The sequence below is a fragment of the Phascolarctos cinereus genome, unplaced genomic scaffold, assembly GCF_003287225.1.
Source record: "Phascolarctos cinereus isolate Bilbo 61053 unplaced genomic scaffold, phaCin_HiC Scaffold_7;HRSCAF=346, whole genome shotgun sequence".
Classification (NCBI taxonomy): Eukaryota; Metazoa; Chordata; class Mammalia; order Diprotodontia; family Phascolarctidae; genus Phascolarctos; species Phascolarctos cinereus.
This window is the reverse complement of record NW_027556180.1, coordinates 174,020,785-174,030,461: the sequence shown is the minus strand read 5'-3', so window position 1 is coordinate 174,030,461 and position 9,677 is coordinate 174,020,785.

The following is a 9,677-nucleotide window of genomic DNA, read 5'->3' as shown; positions in this document are numbered from 1 at the left end:
TTTCCTTTCTCCATTAGAATGTAAACTCCCAGGGGAAGCTAGGTGGAGCAGTGAATAGAGCAGCGGCCCTGGAGTGAGGAGGACCTGAGTTCAAATCTGACCTCAGACACATAACACTTACTATAGCTGTGTGATTCAGGGCAAGTCACTTAACTCCAATTGCTTAACTAAAATAATATTAAATAATATTAGAATGTAAACTCCTTGAGGGCAGGGACTATTTTCCTACTTATATTTGTATTTCCCAGTGCTTAGCACCTGCCTAGCATATAATAAAAGCTTGTTTTCTTGACTTATTTAACTCTTTGGTGCTCCTAATACAATGCTATGAACTTGTAGCTACTTAATACACTTTTGAGGATGACTCTTTAGTGTTATTTTAGTAATTGTCTGATTTAAGCCTACTCATGTTTGTTAGAAAAAAAACCACCTTAAATATTAATAATGCAAGTGATGTGTCTGGCACTCCAAACTCTGAGCTTACACAGATTGGTTCTGATCTTAGGGATGCTCCTCCAAAATTATAAAAATGTGGTTCATGTTATCCCCACTCTAGCTCTCTATAGATGTGGTTTAAAGCAGTGTTGTCAAACTCAGATGAAAAAAGGGGCCATTAGAGTACACAAGGATCCCTGAGATGCACATTGACTTCATTTTGAAATATTATGTTATCTGTGTTTTATTGTATTTTTATGCATATTTTGTTAAATGTTGTTAAATGTTTCCCAATTACATTTAAATTGGGTTCAGCTGCACTCTGAAGGCCCATAGGCCGCCTGTTTGACATCTCTGGCTTAAACTAGTCCCAATTCCCCTACAAACACTCAAGGAAGTTGAATACCAAGCAGACTTTATTTCACTGCAGAGAAATTACAAAAAACAACCTAGACTCACAGTCAACATTTATGAAGCACCTACTGTGTGGCAAGCTCTGTGCTAAGGGTCTGTCCTCTGAAAAGGAATAAGGAAAAAAGAGCAAAAAGGCAAACAAACAAACAAAAAAAAGGGTGAAGACTCCCTTTTAGAGGCCAGTACAAAGAGGTAGATTCTCAAGCAACAGCTCAAGTCAACCAATCCAGCCCCCACTGCTCTCACCGAGTTGAGTAAGGGCAAGGACACTTCTTCTTAGACAGATTAAATCAAAGTCCCAATCAAAGGCTATTATTATTATTATTATCTTTATAAGTACATCAATTTAATCAGGGGACTCCTCCAATTAACCTCCTACACTTTCAATTGATAACCCTTCCATCACTTTTAATTGCCAGCTTGGTAATCTTGATTTTGCACACTAGCAAACACAATGTGTCACAGTAGAAACTAACACAATTAGTGTGTTATAGTAGAAAGGGCATTGGACATGGAGTCAGATAACTTGGATTTGAGTCCTGGCTTTGCCACTTATTAGTATGTGACGTTGAGCAAATCACTTAACTTCTCTGGGCCTTCATTTCTTCAGTAATTGATAATAATGAATAGTTAAAATAATGGAAGTGGACTAACAGTATCAGGGCTTCTTAAACTTTTTCTACTCTCGACCCCTTTAATACTTTTTAAACTGTGGGTGGAGACCCCATATGGGGTTTACGAAGCGGCTGATCCAGCTTTTCACCTCTAAAATCTCCTACAAGTTGATAAAACGATCGGAGAACAGGTCTTCTAAGGTCTCTTTCAGCCTTAATATTCTGTGATTCTCTGAATTCTGTTTCCATCGTAGAATTCATCTGGTCTAAGTCTCTATCACCCCTGAACAAAATGTGTAAAAAATAGGCAACAAATAAAAGAGGCATTTAAAAATCATATTTCAAATGGAAGGGCCTTGAGTATAGGGAGGGGACGTGCTTCCGACAGACAGTGTTGAGCAAGAATGGAATGGAAAAAAGGAAGAAAAGAGGAGACTGTGCATGGAACAAGCCTCAAAATGTCGACATGAGGTCAGAGAGGAAGTCTTTCAGAGAACAAGAATACAGTTTTTGAATGACATGAAGTGAATATAATGTGAACTGACTTCCTGGATTACAGACTAATGTTGAATCTTGTGTATTCTAAGTATAGATGTCCTGGGTCCGGCTTCAAAGCCACTTAAAGTTTCATAGATCTTAAACAAAACAAACATGCAAAGTGGAGTCACTGGGTTTTGCTAAACTTGTACACTTGTCCCTAAAGTTAATTTTAACTTAGTTGCTAGCTAGGCATGAGGGCATTCCAAGGAACAGTCACACCCTTGGGAAAATTACTAAAGCAAAAAATGAGAATTAAATGGCAAATGAACAGTTTGCACTGTGGGTGATATGTTTTAAAAAATTAACATTTACAATGGTACTTAACATGTAATCTAGAACCAAAATTGACCCAAAAAAAGTAATTAGCCATATTTCCTCTAATCTCTTAAAGTTGGATGCAGATGAGAGTATCTCAGTAGATCCTATTGTAGGCAGCAGCTGTGGTATAATAAGTAGCCTTAGAATCAGGTGACCTGGGTGCCAGCTTTGAGAATTATTAACAGTGTGTGACCGTAAGTGTTTGGGGCTGTAAAATAGGGGTAATAACACTTGTGTGTTCTACTTCACAATAATGAGACAAAAAACATTTGTAAGCATTGAAGTACTTCAGAAATGTGAGATGGCATAGTTGATAAAGATCCTATTTCAGAGTCAGGAAGACTCAGGGCTGAGTCCTGCCTTGAACACACACAGGTTGTATGACCATGGTAAGATGCACTCTCATGGCTCCAGACAATCCCCTAAGGCTATATGATGCAGTGCAGTTGCTAATGCATTGGTAGAGGTTTCCTCTCCTGGAGTTTCCCTATATTAGTGAAACTACAAGTCTGGACCAAATATATATACATATACATAAGATAGGTAGATAGATAGATAGATAGATAGATAGATAGATAGATAGATAGATAGATACATAGATAGATACATAGATAGATGGATGGATGGATGATAGATAGATGAATAGGTATATGGATGTTTGGACAGATGATTGATAAATAGAATGAATAAGTGATAGATAATAAATGAATGAGTGAATAAATAATAGATGATTTATAGACAGATGAATAAATAAGAGATAGATAATAGATGATTGATGACAGATAGATGACGCAAAGCTAGATGAAAGATAGTTGACAGATGATAGATAATTTCAATTCAAAAGAACATTTATTAAACATCTATTACGTGCAAGATGTTAGGGATATGAATCAAAAAACAAAACCTATCTTTAAGAAGCTTACAAGCTACCAAGGAGCAGACTATGAGGCCTGACCATAGGTGTCAAATAAAACTCAAATTGACATTTAATAACATTTTTAAAAATATCATAATGGTTAATTATCAATGTAAAGTGAGGTATAAAACAGAAGACTATAAACACCATCCTGTTTACTGCCACGGTGGCTGATGTCCTACACTGGGTCTAAATGGAACAAGGATTCCCTTTAACTCACAGGATCACTATCAGTGGTCCTTATCGAAAAGGAATCTCAGAAGGCCATTAAGCCCAACCCCCTCACTTTATTTATAGGTGAGGAAATTGAGGATGAGAGGCTTAAATTACTTGCTCAAGGTTACACAAGTTATACATGTCAGAGTTGGGATTTGAACCCACCTGATTCTAGAGCCAGGATTTTTTCACTGCTCTGCAGTCCTTAAGGAGTTATTCCAGATGTTCTTTTTGTAGAAGACATTGTGCTGATTGAATAATACCCTAGAACCTTTAGAAACTCCTTAAATGAGATCCAGAATGACTCCAAGAGTTCATTCTCACTATCCACACTGGAAAAACCAGGTGGATGAAGAATACTTCTTGTAAAGATTGATGTGCATCTGAATAGGCAACCCAGAGAGTTGGCACATCGGTACCTATATCTCAGACAGGCACTGAAAACGGAGCTGAGTCCATAGGTTGAATAGATGGAATAGATTACATTGAAGAAATTGTTCAATGTTCTTAATGATCCTAACAGCTCCCTGCTCCCAGGGGAACAATGAAAGCTTATGTTAACTCATGAAGAGATGCTTTACGATGGGATGGGTTTAAGGAGCACATGGCTAAGAGTCATACAGAATGTGAAGGTTTAGATGGGTTTTGATCTGTTCTATTGAAGATAGTAACTATGTCAATATAATCACAGAGCCATCAAAGTATCAAAGAAGCTGACTCTTAAAAACTGAAAACATTTAAAAGTAAAGACATTGACTCTGCTTATCACTACTTAGAGAAGTATAACCTATGTAAAAGGGTAATGACTTATGGAACATTGAATATACTGTCAGCCTTGGCGGGTATGTTGGCTAGTTTTGCTAAGCTGCTTCTCTCTCTCTCTCTCTCTCTCTCTCTCTCTCTCTCTCTCTCTCTCTCTCTCCCCGTCTCCACCTCTCTCTCTCTCTCTTTCTCCTTCTCCCTCTCCCTCTCCCTCTCCCTTCCCTTTTTATTCTTTGTTCAAATGGATGGCTCCCTGGGTAGGGGGCAGAAGAGAAATATATTTAGAATGAAGGTGACATAAAAGCAAAAGATATCAATAAATCATTTTTGTCACCACTAAAAGAGGGCCGAAAGAACCCAGAAACCACTTTAGCCAACAAAAACTTGATTTCTTGCCAAAAAGAGAGATATGGCAGCCAAGGGCAACACTGGTTTAGAATACAAGCTCATTTGCAAAACATTATGGAGAATGATGGTGGGAGATTAGAAACTGCATTGCCTTACAAACAGTGAAAAGCAGAGGAGAGGAAACTGTTCTGTGGAAAGCTTGGCACGAGCCCAATTAAGCCAGAGCATCCTGAAAGCTTTTATAGATAAGAAGGGTGACAACAAAAGCAGATTTTTAAAAAATAGCCTTTTATTTTTTCCAATTACACATAAAGACAATTTTAACATTCATTTAAAAAAATGTGAGCTCCAAATTTTCTCTCTCTTTCCCTCCCCTTCCTCCTCCCTAAGACAGCAAACGATTTGATTTGGGTTATATATATATATATATATATGCAGTCATGTAAAACATATTTCCAGATCAGTGATGTTGTGAAAGAAGAAACAGAACAAAAGGAGGAAAAAACATGAAATAATAAAGAAAATGAAAATAGTATGCTTTGATCTGCATTCTTTCTCTGGAGGTAGAGAGCATTTTCCATCATGAGTCCTTTGGAATTGTCTTGGATCATCGTATTGCTGAGAAGAGCTAAGTCATTCATAGTTGATTGTTGCACAATGTTGCTGTTACTATGTACAATGTTCTGGTTCAAACAGATTTTTTGGAAAAAAATCTTTTTATTGATATCTTTCTACCTTCATTTCTCTTTAAAATTTAATTTTTTTCATTTAACAAAAATCTGTTTTCTCTCCCTTCTACCTCCCCTCTATTAGGGAAAAGGAAAAATGAAAAAAAATCCCTTAAAAGAAATATGCATAGTCAAACAAAAATAAATCCCTGCATCGGGCATATCCAACAAACATGTTTGACATGAAACAGATTGGTCAGCATTTCTAAAGCAATCTCTTCTCGTCAGTGATAAGAGCAGAACCACCACATTTAGTACTAACACCTTAGTACTCAATATGAGCATATTGTGTTGTTGTTGTGTTTGTCCTTCATTCTTGAAGAGGACTATGACATCAGGGAGATGAAGATAAGACTTGCAACTGACTTTGATTTGAGTGAGGGAGGGCTGTGCAAGGTCATCAGCTTCACTTTCTCTTCCAGAACCATCTGCGTCCAGTGGCCAGATATTCATCAGGACGACTAGAAAAGGCTCAAGATGAAATGGAAAACCTGGCTCTTTTAAGCTAAGGTCTTTTCAGATTCTCACTTTGAGTGAGGCAATGCCCATCCCTCCCCTCCCTTCTCCTTACTTCCCTTCCCTTCCCTTCTCCTTACTTCCCTCCCCTCCCCTCCCCTCCCCTCTCTTCTCCTCTCCTCTTTTCTTCCTCTCCTCTCTTTTCCTTTTCCCTTAGACCTGAGGGTGTTCTGCCCAAAGGAAGGAAATTTTTAAAAATTTTTATTAATTCATTTTGAGTTATCAACAATCACTTCGATAAGCTGTTGAGTTTTAAATTTTTCTCCCCCTCCCTCTCCACCTCCCTCCCCAAGATGGTGGGCAATCTGACATAGGCTATGCATATACATTCCTATTAAACATATTTTCACATTAGTCATGTTGTAAGGAAGAATTAGAACCAATAGGAGGAACCACAAGAAAGGGAAAACAAGACAGAACAAGAAAAAAAAAAAAAAAAGAGCAAATAGTATGCTGTGATCTGCATTCAAACTCCATAGTTCTTTCTTTGGATGTGAATAGCATTTTCCATCATGAGATTTTTGGAGATGTCTTACATCCTTGCATTGCTGAGAAAGGCTAAGTTTATCAGAATTAGTCATCACACTATGTGGCTGTCACTGTGTACAACATTCTCCTGGTTCTGCTCACTTCATTCAGCATCAGTCCATGCAAGCCTTTTCAGGTTTTTCTGAAGTCTGCTTGCTCATCATTTCTTATAGCACAATAGTATTCCATTACATTCATATACCACAGCTTGTTCAGCTATTCCCCAATTGATGGGCATCCCCTCAATTTCCAATTCTTTGTCACAACAAAAAGAGCTGCTATGAATATTTTTGTACATGTGGGTCCTTTCCCCATTTTTATGATCTCTTTGGGATTCAGCCCTAGAAGTGCTATTGCTGGGTTATGCATATTTTTATAGCCCTTTGGACATAGTTCCAAATTGCTCTCCAAAATGGTTGGATCATTTTACAACTCCACTAACAATGTATTAGTGTTCCAATTTTCCCACATCCTCTCCAGTATATACCATTTTCCTATTTTGTCATGTTGGCCAGTCTGACAGGTATGATGTGGTACCTCAGAGTTGTTTTGATTTGCATTTCCCTAATCAATAGTGATTTAGAGCATTTTTTTGTATGACTATAGATGACTTTAATTTGGAAGGTATATGAGCGTATGGAAGTGACTCTTAAAAAGATGAAGTCTAGGGGGCAGCTAGGTGGTGCAGTGGGTAGAGCACCAGCCCTGAAGTCAGGAGGACCTGAGTTCAAATCCAGTCTCAGACCAAGCACTTGACACTTACTAGCTGTGTGACCCTGGGCAAGTCACTTAACCCCAATTGCCTAAAAAAAAAAAAAGATGAAATCCAAAAGGGTGGCTATACCTGACCAAATACGTACAGAAGACTTTATTTCAAATACACTGGAGCTGACAAATTTTCAAGGTAGTCACAATCAATTTTCAAGATATCTCAAGAAGAATATTCCAAAAGAATGAGAAAGATATCACAGATGGTATTCATTACCAAAAGGTGATTGGGAAGATGATGGGAATTACCAAACCCACATTCCTACATTCCTGCTGAGGCAGGATGCATGATGTAAGAGCCTTTCCCCTACTTCAGCATACACTTTGATATCTTCTGTTTCCCATTGATCATGACGATCCTTCATTGTCTCTGGAGCTGGAACTCCCCTGGGTGTAAGGATGACTCTCTGAATTCTCCCAGAGGGATGACTTTCTCTCCTCTGGGACTAGACAATAAGTATATTGCCTTCTAGGCAAGACTGTGGCTAAGATCTTTATGTATATCTATATTCTTTTCCAAAATTTCATCTTCTCCCTTTCTTGGGCATCAAGGTGGTGGAAACAGTGGTGATGACAGTGGCTGTGGCAGACCAGCTAAAAAGGACAAAGAAGCCCCCATAGAGAGAAACCACCAGAAAGAAAAGAGCCCACCCTTCATTCATCAGGCTGTACTCCGAGGAAGTAAAATGTAAAATAATTAGTTGACATCCCTATAGTAAAGGTCCCCATGAGGTTTGTGTAATACTCTGTTACAATGATTAGTTTGTTTTAAACCCAGGGAACAGTATTAATAGCCCCTATGCCATTTGATTCTTTCTTTGGTTTTAGATGAAAAAGTTTTTAATTTTTGCATAACATAATCCCTCTTGGCTCCTAAGTAAGAAAATTCCCAATATCTGGGCAAAGAATGGGCTCTCTGCCTAACTTCTTATTAATATCTGTCTATAGTTAATCTCTGGTCTCTAATATTAATCGGTAATAATAGCTGCCATTTATCTAGCATTTACTATGTGCTAGGCACTGTGCTAAGTGCTTTACAATTATTAAATCATTTGATCTTCACAATAATCCTGGGAGGTGCGGTACTATTTTTATCCCTATTTTACAAACTGTGGGGAAGAAGGTTAAGTGACTTGCCCATGGTCACACTACTAATAAGTGTCTGAGGCTGGATTTGAATTCAGGTCTTCCTGACTGCAGACCTGGCCTCTATCCACTGTACCACTTAGCTTGCCTCTTTTTGTTTGAGGCAAAATTCAGTTTACTGGAAACATTTGGGAAACAAAATAGCAGATTATATTATTCCATCAGTGGACAGTCAAGTAACCCAACGGAAGTTGGGGAGAGTACAGACCTTTTCTTGAAACCTTCCTCAGCTTGGATCCTCCTTTCTGAGACGCCTGAGAGCCAACGACTCTCCCTCAATGTCTCCCTTCTCTGACACAGCTCAATCCTCCCTTCGCTCTAGCCTCTCAACTCCAGTCCTACAGGGTCTTTTTTTGCTCAAATTCTGATATAGCCTCTGTCTTTTATACAAATTGCTTTGACCTAGTCTCTCACACAACAGCCTTGAGGGTTCAAGGATGCGTATAGGCCCTTTTCACACTCAATTCTGATGGAATGATTCAATCAAAAAATTGTTCTCCCCTAGCTAAGGCACTAAAATCAATGGGAGTCATTTCAATCCCAGCCTTACATTTGAATAGTAGCCTCTCTGCTGATTGTAATTATTCTATCATTCTGTATCACTCATCATTACCCTTTCTGTGTGGGAATAAAACTGCCTATTCTATAGCCTTTCATATTTGTACTCTAGATACTTTTTTTATCTCCCCCTCTGCTTCCAGGGAGGGAAACAGGGCACTCCAGAGCAATGAATACAGGGCAAACTACCAGAGCAAGTAAAGGACAGGGTTTGATTATGGATGCCGGCCTCTGTGATATCTAGACTGCTCAAAAAAAAAAAGTGTGAATAAAGAGTCTCTGCATGTAGGGAAAATGTCCTTGATGAAAATATAAGATAAGGGCAGGCAGGGTTTCATAAATAATTTTATCCAGCAGACAACATCTCCACAAGCAGGCAGTGAACTGAAAGTGACAGAGATTGCATTATATCTTCCTTTTCTCCCCTACTTCCCTTAAGTTCCCCTAATAGATGTAAAGTTTCTTAAGGGGTAGTAACCCAAGTCATATATTACTCTTGTATATACTTAGCATAATACTGGACCCATAGTAATAATAATTACATAAGCACAACCCTAAGAAATTTTGCTTCATTGTCTCTGTATTTCTGGATCTCCGAAGGGCCCAGGTAAATTAGGAAGGAAAACAAGGTGGTAGAGATTCTAGAATAATTCTACTGTAAAGACCTACTTTGGGGAAAGGAGAGTTATGCTAATCACCTCCTCTCTACATACATATGTACACACCTATAACTGAGGACAATACGAAAGAATAACTTTGATTTAACATTATCACTTTTGCAGATTATATGATGGTTACTTAATTCTAGAAAATCAACTAAAAATTAATTTAAATAATTAAAAACTTAAGCAAGATTATGGGATAAAAAAT